Source organism: Gorilla gorilla, chromosome 11 (assembly GCF_029281585.2).
Source record: "Gorilla gorilla gorilla isolate KB3781 chromosome 11, NHGRI_mGorGor1-v2.1_pri, whole genome shotgun sequence".
Taxonomy (NCBI): domain Eukaryota; kingdom Metazoa; phylum Chordata; class Mammalia; order Primates; family Hominidae; genus Gorilla; species Gorilla gorilla.
This window is the reverse complement of record NC_073235.2, coordinates 92,675,753-92,692,917: the sequence shown is the minus strand read 5'-3', so window position 1 is coordinate 92,692,917 and position 17,165 is coordinate 92,675,753. Positions and strand designations below refer to the sequence as shown.

Sequence of the window (17,165 nt, the reverse complement as noted above, 5' to 3'; positions counted from 1 at the left end):
TTGAATGTAACAGAGGACTTTAGTAAGCATGCTTCATTTCCAAATAGTCCTCCTTGTCCTATGGAGGAAGGTTTTAGGGACATTTTAATTAGAAGGGCTGGGTCACTGGAGATTAGTCACCTTATGATACATTGCAATTGGGACATTGATCTATAAATTCTACTTAATATGGTCTTTCTAAACAGGAGGTTTAATTAAAAAGTGATCTTTTTTAAACAAGCAAGAGACTCTATCTCTTGCCATAGCTGAGTCTTATGTAGTATTTCTGTGTTAGGTACACTTTGATCTTTTTGACACATAACTGTTAACAGCAGAAGAGCCATTTTTGTATAAATGTGTACATACCAGGTATTGACATTCGTGGACCTCTAGTATGATTATGAGACTTGGAGTATTTCAGACTTCTAGACAAAGGAAAGAAAAGGTATGTTTCCTTATACTTAAAAGGTGTTTTAGCTTGTCTTCATCTGATAGCGTTTTTCGTATATATATATGTGTGTGTGTATATATATATATATATTAGGCTCCACATCATGATTCCATAATGTTTTTCTATTTATAGATGTAATCATAACATTTCAGTTGTCAGGAAACATATAGAGAAAAAATTTTGATAGTCTTACCTGTAAAGGTGAAAACATTTCCTCTGTTGTCACTGTATTTTTTTTGTTTTCGTTTTTTTGAGACAGAATCTTACCCTGTTCCCCAGGCTGGAGGACAGTGGTGCAATCACAACTCACTGCAGCCTTAGCCTCCCAGGCTCAAGCAATCCTCACACCTCAGCCTCCTGAGTAGCTGGGACTACGGGCGTGTGCCACCACGGGTGGCTAATTTTTGTATTTTTTTGTAGAGACAAGGTTTCACCATGTTGGCCAGACTGGTCTCAACCTCCTGGGCTCAAGTGATTCACCCACCTCAGCTTCCCAAAGTGCTGGGATTATAGGCGTGAGCCACCACACCCGGCCTTTTACTGTATTCTTAAGGGGGAAATCCAAAGTTAATTTCTCCCATGGGATCTTATACAGTATTAGAATTTTGTTAACTTTCAAGGATAGGCATAAATTAGAGCAGGTAGACCAGCCATTTATTTGCCTAACTCACAAAAGTAGATTGTTATTATTAACAACTTCCAGGAATGTTTACATCAATAGTCATTTTATAATTCAAGGAATACTTTAAGTTGGTGTATCAGGGTTCTCTAGAGGGAAAGAACTAATAGGAGATATGTATATAAAGGGGAGTTTATTAAGTATTAACCTGCACAATCACAAGGTCCCACAGTAGGCTGTCTACAAGCTTGAGGAGCAATGAGGACCAGTCTGAGTCTCAAAACTGAAGAACTTGGGGTCCGATGTTCAAGGGCAGGAAGCGTCCAGCATGGGAGAAAGATACAGGCTGGGAGCCTAGGCCAGTCTCTCCTTTTCACGTTTTTCTGCCTGCTTTATATTCTCTGGCAGCTGATTAGTTTGTGCCCACCAGATTAAGGGTGGATCTGCCTTGCCCAGCCCACTGACTCAAATGTTAATCTCTTTTGGCAGCACCCTCACAGACACATCCAGGATCAATACTTTGTATCCTTCAGTCCAGTCAAGTTGACACTCAGTATTCACCATCACAAGTCCACCCCTTGTCAACTTGAACCCATACACATCTCCTGAGTCTTCAAATAAAGACAATAATAAGGTCTTATGCCTAACATAATGCAACTACCCTTTGTACGACCAGAAATGTACCAATTCCCAACCCAAATACCATTACATAAAGTTAGCAGTACTTAAATGCCAATATGAAGTCAGTAAATCTTATGTCACATGATAAAGGAAAAGGAAATAAAGATATTTTCTTAGTACAAGTATATGCATGCACAAACATGTTTTTAGCAAAAGATGGAGGAAATACTTATGACAATCACAGTCTCCATTTCTGCAGCTGATCACATGGTTGTAGCTAGTATTGATGACTACCTCCTCCTACTACCCATTCTGTATTCCCTTTGTCTTCAGCAAGCACCTCACGTCAACAAAAAGGACACCCACACAAAAACCTCATTCAGAGGCCATCAGCATCAAAGCTCAAAGGTAGATAAACACATGAAGATGAGGAAAAGCCAGTGCAACAATGCTGAAAATTCCAAAAACCGTAATGCCTCTTCTCCTCCAAATGATTACAACTCCTCTCCAGCAAGGGCACAAAACTGGACGGAAATGAGTTTGACAAATTGACAGAAGTAGGCTTCATAAGGTGGGTAATAACAAACTCCTTTGAGCTGAAAGAGCATGGTCTAACCCAATGCAAGGAAGCTAAGAACATTGATAAAAGGTTACAGGAACTGCTAACTAGAATAACCAGTTTAGAGAAGAACATAAATCTTCTTGAAGAACAAGTATCAATAACTGAATCAATCAAGCAGAAGAAAGGATATCAGAGATTGAAGATCAACTTAAATAAAATGTGAAGACAAGATTAGAGAAATGAGAATGAAAAAGAATGAACAAAGCCTCCAAGAAATATAGGACTATGTGAAAAGACCAAACCTAGGATTGATTGGTGTATCTGAAAGTGACGGGAGAATGGAGTCAAGTTAAAACACACTTCAGGATATTGTGCAGGAGAACTTCCCCAACCTAGCAAGACCGGCCAACATTCAAATTCAGGAAATACAGAGAACGCTGCAAAGATGCTCCTTGAGAAGAGCAACCCCAAGACACATAATCTTCAGATTCTCCAAAGTTGAAATGAAGGAAAAAATGTTAAGGGACAGCCAGAGAGAAAGGTCGGGTTACCCACAAAGGGAAGCCCATCAGACTAACAGCAGATCCCTGTGTAGAAACCATACAATCCAGAAGAGAGTGGGGGCCAATATTCAACATTCTTGAAGAAAAGAATTTTCAACCCAGAATTTCATATCCAGCCAAACTAAGCTTCATAAGTGAAGGAGAAAGGAAATCCTTTCCAGATGAGCAAATGCTGAGGGATTTTGTCACTACCAGGCCTGTATTACAATAGCTCCTGAAGGAAGCACTAAATATGGAAAGGAAAGACTGATACCAGCCACTGCAAAAACATACCAAAATATAAAGACCAACAACACTATGAAGAAACTGCATCTAATGGGCAAAATAACCAGCTAGCATCATGATGACATGATCAAATTCACATGTAACCATATTAACCTTAAATGTAAATGGGCTAAATGCACCAATTAAAAGACACAGACTAGCAAATTGGATAAAGAGTCAAGACCCATTGGTGTGCTGTATTCAGGAGACCCATCTCACATGCGAAGACACATATAGGTTCAAAATAAAGGGATGGAGGAATATTTACCAAGCAAATGGAAAGCAAAAAAGCAGGGGTTGCAATCCTAGTCTCTGATAAAACAGACTTTAAACCAAAAGCAATCAAAAAAGACAAAGGCATTACATAATGGTAAAGGGATCAATGCAGCAAGAAAAGCTAACTATCCTAAATATATATTCACCAATACAGGAGCACCCAGATTCATAAAGCAAGTTTTTAGAGACCTTCAAAGAGGCTTAGACTCCCACACAATAATAGTGAGAGACTTTGAACACCCTACTTTCAATGTTAGATCAATGAGACAGAAAATTAACAAGGATATTCAGGACTTGAACTCAGCTCTGGACCAAGTGGACCTAATAGACATCTGTAGAACTCTCTACCCCAAATCAACATAATATACGTTATTTTCAGTACCACATAGCACTTATTCTAAAACCAACCACATAATTGGAAGTAAAACACTCCTCAGCAAATGCAAAAGAACGGAAATCATAACAGTCTCTCAGACCACAGTGCAATCAAATTAGAACTCAGGATTAAGAAACTCACTCAAAACCACACAATACATGGAAAGTGAACAACTTGCTCCTGAATGACTACTGGGTAAATAACGAAATTAAGGCAGAAATAAGTTATTTGAAACCAATGAGAACAAAGACACAATGTACCAGAATCACAACACAGCTAAAGCAGTGTTTAGAGGGAAATTTATAGCACTAAATGCCCACATCAGAAAGTGGAAAAGATCTAAAGTCGACACCCTTACATCACAGTTAAAAGAACTAGAGAAGCAAGAGCAAACAGATTCAAAAACTAGTAGAAGTCAGGAAATAACAAAGCAGAACTGAAGGAGATAAAGACAGAAAAAAAACCCTTCAAAAAAATCAGTGAATCCAGGAGCTGGTTTTTGAAAAGGTTAACAAAATAGACCACTAGCCAGACTAATAAGAGAGAAGACTCAAATAGACACAGTAAAAATTGATAAAGGGGATATCACCACCGATCCCACAGAAATGCAAACTACCATCAGAGAATGCTGTAAACACCTCTCCACAAATAAACTAGAAACTCTAGAAGAAATGGATAAATTCCTGGACACATACACCTTCCCAGGACTAAACCAGGAAGAAGTCAAATCCCTAAATAGACCAATAACAAGTTCTGAAATTGAGGCAATAATTAATGGCCTACCAACCAAAAAAAGCCCAGGACTAGATGGATTCACAGCCAAATTCTGCCAGAGGTATGAAGAGGAGCTAGTGCCATTCCTTCTGAAAATATTCCAAAGAATACAAAAAGAGGGACTCCTCCCTAACTCATTTTATGAGGCCAGCCTCATCCTGATACCAAAACCTGGCAGAGATGCAACAATAAAAAAATATTTCAAGGCCAGGTGCGGTGGCTCATGCCTGAAATCCCAGCACTTTGGGAGGCCGAAGCGGGCAGATCACTCAAGGTCAGGAGTTCGAGACCCGCCTGGCTAGCATGGTGAAACCCTGTCTCTATTAAAAATACAAAAATTAGCTGGGCGTGGTGGCACATGGCTATAATCCCAGCTACTCAGGAGGCTGAGGCAGGAGAATCAGTTGAGCCCAGGAGGCGGAGGTTGCAGTGACCTGAGACCATACCATTGCACTCCAGCTTGGGCAACAGGAGGGAAACTCTGTCTCAAAAAAAAAAAAAAAAAAAACTACAAACCTCTGCTCAAGGAAGTAAGAGAGGACACAGATGGATAAACATTCTATGCTTATGGATAGGAAGAATCAATATCATGAAAATGGCCATACTGCCCAAAGTAATTTTTAGATTCAGTGCTATTCCTATCAAGCTACCATTGACTTTTTTCACAGATCTAGAAAAAACAATTTCATGTGGAACCAAAATAGAGCCCGTGTACTCTAGAGAATCCTAAGCAAAAAGAACAAAGTTGGAGGCATCATGCTACCTGACTTCAAATTATACTACAAGGCTAGAGTAACCAAAACAGCATGGTATAGTGGTACCAAAACAGATATATAGACCAATGGAACAGAACAGAGGCCTCAGAAATAACACCACACACCTACAGCCATCTGATCTTTGACAAACCTGACAAAAACAATCAATGGGGAAAGGATTCCGTATTTAATAAATGTTGTTGGGAAACTTGGCTAGCCATATGCAGAAAACTGAAACTGGACCCCTTCCTTACACTTTATGTGAAAATTAATTCAAGATGGATTAGATTTAAACATAAGACCTAAAACCATAAAAACCCTAGAAGAGAACATAGGCAATACCACTCAGGACATAGTCATGGGCAAAGACTTCATGACTAAACCACCGAAAGCAATTGCAACAAAAGCCAGAATTGAGAAATAGGATCTAATTAAACTAAAGAGCTTCTGTACAGCAGAAGAAATTCTCATCAGAGTGAACAGGCAACTCACAGAATGGGAGAAAAATTTTGCAACCTATCCATCTAAAGGTCTAATATCCAGAGTCTACAAGGTACTTAAATTTACAAGAAAAAAACAACCCCATCAAAAAGTGGGTGAAGGATGTGAACAGACACTTCTCAAAAGAAGACGTTTGTGGCCGGGCGTGGTGGCTCACGCCTGTAATCCCAGCACTTTGGGGGGCTGCAGAGGGCGGATCACGAGGTCAGGAGTTCAGGACCAGCCTGACTAATATGGTGAAACCATGTCTCTACTAAAAGTACAAGAATTAGCCAGGTGTGGTAGAGTGCATATATAATCCCAGCTACTGTGGAGGCTGAGGCAGGAAAATCGCTTGAACCCGGGAGGCAGAGGTTGTAGTGAGCCAAGATCACCCTACTGCCCTCCAGCCTGGGTGACAAGAGCAAGACTCCATCTCAAAACAAACAAAAGACATTTACACGGCCAACAAACATATGAAAAAAAGTTTATTGTCATTGATCATTAGAGAAATGCAAAATCAAAACCACAATGAGATAACTATCTCACACCAGTTAGAATGGAGATCATTAAAAAGTCTGGAAACAACAGATACTGGCAAGGATGCAGAGAAATAGGAACACTTTTACACTGTTGGTGGGAGTGTAAATTAGTTCAACCATTGTGGAAGACAATGTGCCGATTCCTCAAGGATCTAGAACCAGAAATACCATATGACCCAGCAATCCCTTTACTGGGTATATACCCATAGGATTATAAATCATTCTACTGTAAAGACACACGCACATGTATGTTTATTGCAGCACTATTTACAATAGCAAAGACTTGGAATCAACCCAAATGCCCATCAATGAGAGACTGGATAAAGAAAATGTGGCATATATACGCCATGGAATACCATGCAGCTGTAAAAAAAGAATGAGTTCATGTCCTTTGCAGGGACATGGATGAAGCTGGAAACCATCATTCTCGGCAGACTAATACAAGAACAGAAAACCAAACACCGCATATTCTCACTCATAAGTGGGAGTTGAACAGTGAGAACATATTGACACAGGGAGGGGAACACACACTGGGGCCCGTCAGGGTAGGGGGCAAAGGGAGGGGGAGAGCATTAGGAGAAATACCTAATACATGAGGGGCTTAAAACCTAGATGACGGGTTAATGGGTGCAGCAAACCACCATGGCACGTGTATACCTATGTAACAAACCTGCACGTTCTGCACACGTATATATAAATATATATATAAATGTGGGGCACCTAGAACTTACACATTGCAGCAAGGATGCAGTTTGGCAGTTTCTTACAAAAGTTAAACATAAACTCACCAAGACCCAACAGCCCCACTCTGCGAGATTTATCCAAAAAAGTGTAAACACGAGTCCACACAAATGCTTATATTTACATGTTCATTGGAACTTTGTTCATAATAGCCAAAATCTAGAAACAGCTGAATGCATATTAATTACTGAATAAGCTTATTGTGATATATTTATACAATGGAATACTACTTCTCTAAGAAGGAATGAGCTGCTGCTACACACAGCATGATAAATCTTGGAAGCAGTATGTCAACAAAAGATGGTGGATGCAAAGGACCACTCATTATATGGCTTTATTTTTATGAAATTCTAGAAAAGATAAAAGTATTTGAATAGAAAACAGATCAGTTGCCAGAGGGTAAGGAGAACTCTTTGGAGTGTTAGAAATGTTCTATATCTGGATTGTGGGGCTAATTATACAACTGTATACACTTATCAAAACTCATAGAACTATGCACTTAAGTGAATTTTATTATATATAATTTAACATCAGTAGAACTATTTAAAAAATAAAATGACGTACTGACAGTTTGGCCTATAGATGTATGCATTGTATTTGCTGAATGTACCCATTATAGTATACCATTTATTGCTATTAATAAGAGCAATTTAATGCCAGTGTTGATGGATACATTGTGCTTTGGGGAAAGAGTATGATAAAGGGGAAAATGCATCAGTTTATGTAGACAGAAGAGAAAACAGTTTTCTAGTTCACTGATGGGCCTTAGCGACCCTTAAATGCTACCATTGGCATTTAGGAAACATAAAATAGTAGTACTTGTATCTTTAGATAGTATCTTTTCATTTTATATAAATTGTTAATGCCTTTAAGAAATTACCAGAAAAGTCTTAAGATCAGGTTGCAAAAGGCAGCCTTCTTGCACTGGCTCTAAGCCTTTTATTGTAGATACGAAAAAGAATATTAGCGCCATGTTTTGAAGGTCTGTTTTGGTCTTTATATAGTAATATGACATTTCAGATTGGTGAAAATATACTAAAAAATAGAAATATTTCTGTGAAACTGCACTAGTCAATGAAATAGACATTGACTTGTTCTTGTTTTAAATATTTTATATTTGTATTGGTTTATTGTCAGTTGGAACACTTCTGGAAATGATTTATAGATATATGTTTGTAAGGTTTAAGATGATTACTTAGAAAAATATTTACAGTTCAAAGCAGAACATAACTCTTAAATATGTTTGATTTAAACTAGCTTAAAAAATTAAAGACTATTTAACAGAGTATAATAGAGCTTTTGTCACTTGGTTTCAATATAACAGATGATGTGACTTATTATTAAAATACTTGTGAATTAAATTTTACCTTCAGCTTAGTTTCATTTAACCCTGAGGACAAATGCCAAGAGATATTTCCCATTTAAGCCTTACAACAACACAACACAGCTCCAGATCTTTAGTGGCAATATTGTAAAATACCTTAAAATGGCAGTTACTCCATGAAGGTGTGTGCACCTCTGTCTGCTTGTCTTCATTCTGTTACGTCTTTTTCTCTCAACCTCTTACCTTTTGCTTTATTGAGTGATATCTAGCACACACCATTAACTCCTGGAAGCTTGCTTTACCCTTATCTCCTGGCACCTCTGACAAAGTATTTCATATGATAGGTATGATGAATGAATGAGTGGTGCCACAGCAGCCACTGAAGTATGAAAATGACAGTCCAGTATCTGTTCTCAGGGAGTTTGCAATCTAGTGGAACACACACATAAACAATTACAATGCAGTGTGGCAAGTGCGTCTAAAGTAGAGGCACAAATTATTATGGATGTCCATAAAACGATGGAGGGATTCTGAGAGGCCTCATGAGGAAGTGTAATCTAAGCAAAGTCTATGTGAGTTGCCAGGTGCCAAAGGGTATTCCACAGAGAATACCACATACTTAGACAAATGTTTGGAAAGTGCAGAGCAAGGAACAAGGAGTAACATACCAGGAAATACGGCCAAAAAGATGACTGGGGGCAGATTGTAATGGTCCTTATGTTATACTTAACTGCTTGAATTCTGTGAGTTTTTTCTGAGTATGCATATTTTAAGAACTCATGTTCTTAAAGTGTAACATACAGAAAAATACAGAAATCATATATTTATACCTCAATATTTTTTCACACATGAATAAGAGAAATGTTGGAGGCTGAAAGATTGAGGGTCGTGATCAACTCAGTATCCTACCACTGGAGGCTATATGAGTAAACAACAAACTGTTCTCATAAATGCAGAATGTTGGCAAACTGACAAACTGCGTATGCCACCCATAAGGAATGCTGAGGGCAGTCATGCCCCAAGTGCAATGTTTCTTGAGATTCGGTACATCTGAAGCCTGTTAGTAATAATATGAACCTGTGATCAATTAAGCAGCTGACCAATCATTACCTCTTCCTCCTTGCTCTTGTTACCCAATAAATAGGAAGGGCTATAGAAGCTCAGGCACTGCCTTTGCTCACTAGAAGCAGGGAGCCCTCTTCTTCTTCCCCTGGCCCCTTCCTTTAAAACAGTTACTTTTGTCTTAAGTTTTCATTTCTAGTTCGTCCCCCTTCATTCAGTCTCGTAATGACAGTCTCAAGTAGTAACAGTTGTAGTGAAGGTCTCAAGTAGTAATTGTGGCAGTCTGCCACAAAGAAACATTTACAGAGTGCCCCAGATGTCTTACTTGTGTGCCCTCCCACTCACTACCTCTTCTCCAGAATACATAACCATTATACTGGCTTCTCACACCATACGTTTTGTTTGAGGTTTTTTTTTTTTTTTTTTTAGAGTCTTGCTCTGTCACCCAGGCTGAAGTGATCTTGGCTCACTGCAACCTCCACCTCCCAAGTTCAAGCAATTCTCCTGCCTCAGCCTCCTGAGTAACTGGGATTACAGGTGCCCGCCACCATACCTGCTAATTTTTATATTTTTTAGTAGAGATGGGGTTTCACCATATTAGTCAGGCTGGTCTTGAACTCCTGACCTCAGTTGATCCACCCGCCTTGGCCTCCCAAAGTGCTGGGATTACAGGTGTGATTGTTTGAATTTTATATAAATGAAATTGTATCATTTTGTGTCTAGTTTCTTTTGCTCAGCATTATGTTTGTGAGATTCATCCAGATTGTACTTACATGACAGTAGTTTGTTCATTCTAAGATGCTCCATTGTTTGATGTATTGCAGTTCACTTATTCATTTCTACTGTTGGACATTTGAAGTTATTTGCAGGATTTTACTGTTAGAAATAATTCTGCTGTAAACAGTTTTGGCCTTGTGGTAACATAGACACACATTTCTATGGGTTATATACCCAGAAGTAGTGCTATAAAATCATCAGGTAGGTGTATATTCATCTTCAGTAGTTACTGTTAAATAATTTTCTAATATAGTTGTATCAGTTTACATTCAAGTACTAGTTGCTCCTCATTCTCACCCGCATTTTGTTGTTGGTGGTGGTGTTTTTGAGATGGAGTTTCACTCTTGTTGCCCAGGCTGGAGTACAGTGGCACAATCTCAGCTCACTCCAAGCTCCACCTCCCAGGTTTAAGCTATTCTCCTGTCTCAGCCTCCCAAGTATCTGGGATTACAGGCATGTGCCACCACTCCTGGCTAATTTTGTATTTTTAGTAGAGATGGGGTTTCACCATGTTGGCCAGGCTGGTCTTTGACTCCTGACCTCATGTGATCCACCTGCCTCGGCCTCCCAAAGTGCTGGGATTACAGGTGTGACCCACCATACCCAGCCCAACATTTGATATTGTCTTTTTCATTTTAATCTTTCTGGGATATATAAAATAGCATGACATTATGGTTTTAATTTGCATTTCCATATTGATTAATGAAGTTGAGCACCATTTCATATATTTATCGTCCATGTGGGTAGTTTTTCTTATGAAGTTCCTGTTAAATCTTCATGATTAATTTGTAGGAATCCTCCTGGATGTAAATCCTTTGTCTGATAATACATATTGCATATATTATCCTCTGTATTCATCTCTTTTCACACTGCTGATAAAGACGTACCCCAGACCAGGCAATTTACAAAAGAAAGAGATTTAATGGACTTATATTTCAGTGAGGCTGGGGAGGCCTCAAAATTATGGCAGAAGGCAAGGAGGAGCAAGTCACGTGGAAGAGAGAGCTTGTGCAGGGAAACTCCTTTTTATAAAACCATCAGATCTTGTGAGACTTATTCACTATCATGAGAACAGCATGGGAAAGATCTGCCCATGTGATTCAGTTACCTTTCACTGGGTCTGTCTCACAACACGTGGGAATTTAAGATGTGATTTGGGTGGGGACCACAACCAAACCATATCATCTTCTTTTCTGTGACTTGCCTTTTCTCTCTCAGTGGTGTCATATGATGAGCAGAAAATGTTAATTTTAGTGTAATCCAGCTTATCCTTTTTTCCTTTATAGTTCTTTTATATCCTGTTTAAGAAATCACTGTTCCTCCAAGTTTTTAAGGAATAAAACATGTTATATATGAAGGCTTCAGGTTTCTCAACAATATTGGAAGCTAAAAGGCAATGGTTCATTGCCCTCTGTGTCAAGGGTCCCCAAGATCACTCCTGAGTTTGGCAACCCACTAGAAGGACTCAGAGGACTCAGCATATATATATTATTACATTTTGTTTTTTGTTATTTATTTATTTTTTTTGAGATGGAGTCTTGCTCTGTCACCCAGGCTGGAGTGCAGTGGCATGATCTCGGCTCACTGCAAGCTCCGCCACCCGGGTTCACGCCATTCTCCTGCCTCAGCCTCCCGAGTAGCTGGGACTACAGGCGCCCGCCACCACACCTGGCTAATTTTTTGTATTTTTAGTAGAGATGGGTTTTCACCATGTTAGCCAGGGTGGTCTCGATCTCCTGACCTCAGGATTCACCTGCCTCGGCCTCCCAAAGTGCTGGGATTACAGGCGTGAGCCACCACGCCCAGCCTCTATTATTATGTTTTTTGTCATAAAAGTAATGGCAAAAACTACAATTGCTTCTGCACCAACGTATAGTTGTACTCTTGTAGCAAAAGAATACAAACCAGAATCAGCAAAGGGAAAAGCACAGACGGTGGAGTCTGGAGGAAACCAGGTGTAAGTGCCTAAGAGTCCTCTTCCAGTGGGTACTTGCACCTCCAGCAACTAGTTGAGATCTTGTGAAGTGCATTAGAGACTTGGTGCACAGGACTTTTATTGGGGACTGGTAGTGTAGGCACTCTGCTTAGCACATACCTCAATTCCAGACTGCCAAAAGGGAAGTAGGTGTTGAATCTTCTTTGTGGAAGACTTATGCTTGCATGTATTTCATTGGATTTATCCCTAGATATTTGGTGTTTTTTGATGTATGTTTAAATGGTGTCATTTTAAAATTTAATTTTCTATCTTTTGATATATAGAAATAAAATTGAAATTAAAAAAAACTTTTTTGAGATGGAGTCTTGCTCTGTTGCCCAGGCTGGAGTGCAGTGGCACAGTCTCAGTTCACTGCAAACTCCACCTCCTGGGTTTAAAGGATTCTCCTGCCTCAGCCTCCCGAGTAGCTGGGATTACAGGCGCCCACCACCATGCCCAGCTAATTTTTGTAGTTTTTAGTAGACTGGGTTTCACCATGTTGGTCAGTCTGGTCTTGAACTCTTGACCTCAGGTGATCCACACACCTTGGCCTCCCATAGTGTTAGGATTACATGTGTAAGCCACCATGCTGCCCTGAAATTAAGTTTTATGTTTTGACCTTATACCTAATGATTTTGCTAAACTCATTTTTTAAGTGAGTTATTTATGGTTTGCAGATTAGGTTGAATTTTCATCATTTGTATACATAATGTCATATTTCCTTCTTCCTTTATTCCTTCTTCTCCTCTCCTTCTCTCCCGTCCTTCCTCCCTCTCATACCCCCTTTATTTCTCCCTTCTCACCAGCTTCCTATACTGGCTAGCACTGCCAGCAAAATGTTCAGTAGAGGTGATGATAGCTATCTTTGTCTTATTCCCAGTCTTAAGGGGGAAGCTTTTAAGAACATTAAAAATGTTGAGTTTTGTAGGTTTTCTGTGGATATTCTTTATCAGTGTGAAGAAGTTCATTCTATGCCTAGTTGGTAAAGAGCTTTTTCGGTAATTACTGTTTTGAATGAGTGTTGGATTTTATCATGCTTATTTTGCTGCGTCTATTGAGATGATCATATGATTTTTGCCCTTTATTAATGTAAATTACAGTAATTTTTGATGATCAAATGTTTTTAATTTTGAGGAAGTCTGATTTATCTTTTTCTCTTTTATGGGTATTGATTTCTGTGTCCTAAGAAAACTTCAGCTACTTGCAGAATATCTTCCTGTGCTTTCTTCTGGAATATTTCTAGTTACTGCTTTTTTGTTTAGGTCTAGATCTATCTCACATTAATTTTTTGTGCATAGTGTAAAATATAGAAGTCCAGGTTAATTTTTTCCCACATTATTATATAATTGTTCCAGCACAGTTTGTTGAAAAGACTTCTTTCTTCCCCATTGGATTGCATTGGTGTCTTTTGTCAAAAATCAAATGACATTGTAGATAGATGGGAGTCTGTTTCTGGGACAATGGCTTTTGAAAGAACTAATTTTGTATTTCTGGAAGAAGCCTTATTTTTTCATGATACGTGTTTTACATATTGTTGGATTTGATTTGCTAGTATGTTTAGGATTTTGCATTATGTTTATGAGAGATTGGTCTATAATTTTTCTTGTAATTGTCATGTCAAGTTTTAGTAATAAGGTTATGCTAGACTCATACAACAAAGTAGGAAAGGTTTCCTGTTTTCCCTGTTCTCTGGAAAAGTTTATATATAAAATACAAATTTTATTAGTAAAGCCATCTGGGACTGAAGTTTTCTTTGTGAGAAGGTTTGTAATTTATAGATTTTATTTCTTTTTTTGAGACTGAGTCTTGCTGTCTCGCCCAGGCTGGAGTGCAGCGGCGCGATCTTGGCTCACTGCAGCCTCCACCTCCTGGGTTCAAGCGATTCTTCTGCCTCAGCCTCCCTAGTATCTGGGAATATAGGCACGCGCCACCACACCCAGCTAATTTTTGTATTTTTAGTAGAGACGGGGTTTCACCTTATTGGCCAGGCTGGTCTCGAACTCCTGATCTTGTGATCTGCCCGCCTTGGCCTCCCAAAGTGCTGGGATTACAGGCGTGAGCCAAGATTATATTTCTTTAATAAAGAATACGTGACTTTTATTTAAGTTGTCAGATTTATTGGAAATGTTGTTCGTAATATCTTTTGATGTCTGTGGTACCTGTAATGATTCCTTTTTTACTACTACTGTTTTTTTTCTCTCTCTCTTCCACCCACCATCCCCATTTACTTTATTTTTCCATCTTTATATATTCAGCCTCTTTATTGGTCAGAATTCTTAGTTGTAGAAAAGAGAGTTCACACCAGGTACTCTTAAGCAGAAAATGTTTTTTTAAGGGGCACAGACAGCACAGACAGCTTACAAAAGTGTAGGGGACCCAAACAGAAACCCTTTAATTTTACTGATTAGAATGGGGAGCTTACGACAGAGGCAACTATTAAAATGTGGAGAAGGTATTCAGAAGATTGTGAGCAGGCATATATGAGATATTTCATTACAAGCTCTCTACAGTAACCAACCATAATGCAGAATAGAAATTCATTATTTTGGACTTTTGCTACCTGTCAATTTAACTGTTATGTTTTTACGGACTTGTTAAAAAAGTGATTAGATAGACTGTTTTAGATTTTCCTTAAAAAAAAAAAAATCCAGCCATATAAGATGCTTCTAATAGTAGTGTCTCTTAGTTTTATTTTCTGTGCACTATTTGCCCTTGTAGAAAACATTGTTTCTGCTGAAAATGCTTTCAGGTAATGTATGTTTTGACCTGTTTTGCACTGATTTATTTCTCTTGTGCCTTGCAAGTGTTTAAAAAAATTTGCAATTCATATTATTTCTGTACTATAATATGAACAAATGCTTTATCCTCCCCTCTGACCTCTGTAATGTGGAAAGAACATTGAATATTACTTCATTGGTTGCCATCTGTGGCTTGCTTACACTTTTTTCTTGATGGTATTTTTAGCAGTTCAAAGAAAGTTTTTAGAAATAGTGAATTTGGTTTCTGAATTGAAGGATTAGAAAGTTTATCTCACAGCATGTTAGCAGATTGGAAATATGCTACAGCCTTTATTCAGAGGAGAGCAAAATTACACCCACGTATATTCTTCCTACACCTTTAAGCATTCCTTTGAGTTGGATAGGAGATAAGCCAATTTGTTTTCTTTAATTAGGCTCTTAATCCCTCATTTGCTGTTCATTGTCTCTACTCTGTACTTAATGGAAGTCAATATCAGTTCTGTTTTTAATGCATTTTTTAAAAGTAAAATGACCTAAATATACATGAATTCCAAACAGAGTTCTGTATTAGGGTTCTCCAGAGAAATAGAACCAATAGGAGATACATAGGAAATCTCAGGATATAGCCTCTACCTTTGCATACCCCATACAGTAGGCATGTCACACTGTATATTATTGGGTGTTCTGGGAGACTTTTGAAGGGAGTGGCAAAGGCAATATCCTGAGTTTTCCTTTTGTTAGAAATTTCCCATGTCTCGATAAAACTTGTCATAAGAAGAGTTCTTTGGGGTGTTACCCAAAGGGCAGTGATTATAGTTCTGATAATGCTCTTTAAGTGCAAGAATCACGTCCTCTTTGTTATTGTCTCCCCTGTAGTGCATTGTAGGTGCTCAGCAATATTTTTGAATTGAAATGAGAATACGAATTGTTTGATAAAGGAGAAAAGAAGTTGTCTCTTTGACAATAGGAGACAACTGATTTTCCTTCCCCCTAATCTTTAAACAAATCTTTAAAGGGTCAGATAAATGGGTTGAGCCACTTACCAGTATTCCATAAGAAGTAGAAATGTGTTCACTAGGTTGTATGGGTACAAAATTATATCAATACACATTTCTGGCATAGCTAAAGATCCAAGTCCCAATAATTTATCAAATTTTCTAGAACAGTCTGTGTTCTCTCTCTCTTTTTTTTAAATTATACTTTAAGTTCTAGGGTACATGTGCACAACGTGTAGCTTTGTTACTTTTGTATATGTGCCATGTTGCTGTGCTGCACCCATTAACTCATCATTTACATTAGGTATATCTCCTAATGCTATCCCTCCCCACTCCCCCCACCCCACAACAGTCCCCGGTGTGTGGTGTTCCCCTCTCTGTGTCCAAATGTTCTCATTGTTCAGTTCCCACCTATGAGTGAGAATATGTGGTATTTGGTTTTCTGTCCTTGTGGTAGTTTGCTGAGAATGATGATTTCTAGCTTCATCCATGTCACTACAAAGGACATGAACTCATCCTTTTTTATGGCTGAATAGTATTCCATGGTATATATGTGCCACATTTTCTTAATCCAGTCTATCATTGTTGGACATTTGGGTTGGTTCCAAGTCTTTGCTATTGTGAATAGTGCCACAATAAACATATGTGTGCATGTGTCTTTATGGCAGCATGATTTATACTCCTTTGGGTAGATACTCGGTAATGGGATGGCTGGGTCAAATGGTATTTCTAGTTCTAGATCCTTGAGGAATTGCCACACTGTCTTCCACAATGGTTGAACTAGTTTACAGTCCCACAAACAGTGTAAAAGTGTTCCTGTTTCTCCTCCTCTTCAGCACCTGTCGTTTCCTGACTTTTTAATGATTGTCGTTCTAACTGGTGTGAGTTGGTATCTCATTGTGGTTTTGATTTACATTTCTCTGATGGCCAGTGATGATGAGCATTTTTTCAAGTGTCTGTTGGCTGCATAAATGTCTTCTTTTGAGAAGTGGCTGTTCATATCCTTTGCCCACTTTTTGATGGGGTTGTTTGATTTTTTTTCTTGTAAATTTGTTTAGGTTCTTTGTAGATTCTGGATATTAGCTCTTTGTCAGATGGGTAGATTGTAAAAATTCTCTCCCATTCTGTAGGTTGCCTGTTCACTCTGATGGTAGTTTCTTTTGCTGTTTAATTAGATCCCATTTGTCAATTTTGGCTTTTGTTGCCATTGTTTTTGGTGATTTAGTCATGAAGTCCTTGCCCATGCCTATGTCCTGAATGGTATTGTGTAGGTTTTCTTCTAGGGTTTTTA

At 38.6% G+C, this 17,165-nt stretch overlaps 1 protein-coding gene across 5 annotated transcripts in view; it reads left to right on the top strand.

Moving 5' to 3' along the window:
* The window catches only part of HIBCH (3-hydroxyisobutyryl-CoA hydrolase), a 139,478-nt gene that overhangs the window by 99,472 nt on the left and 22,841 nt on the right, over positions 1–17,165 (top strand). The gene's annotated exons all lie outside the window — the stretch shown is intronic.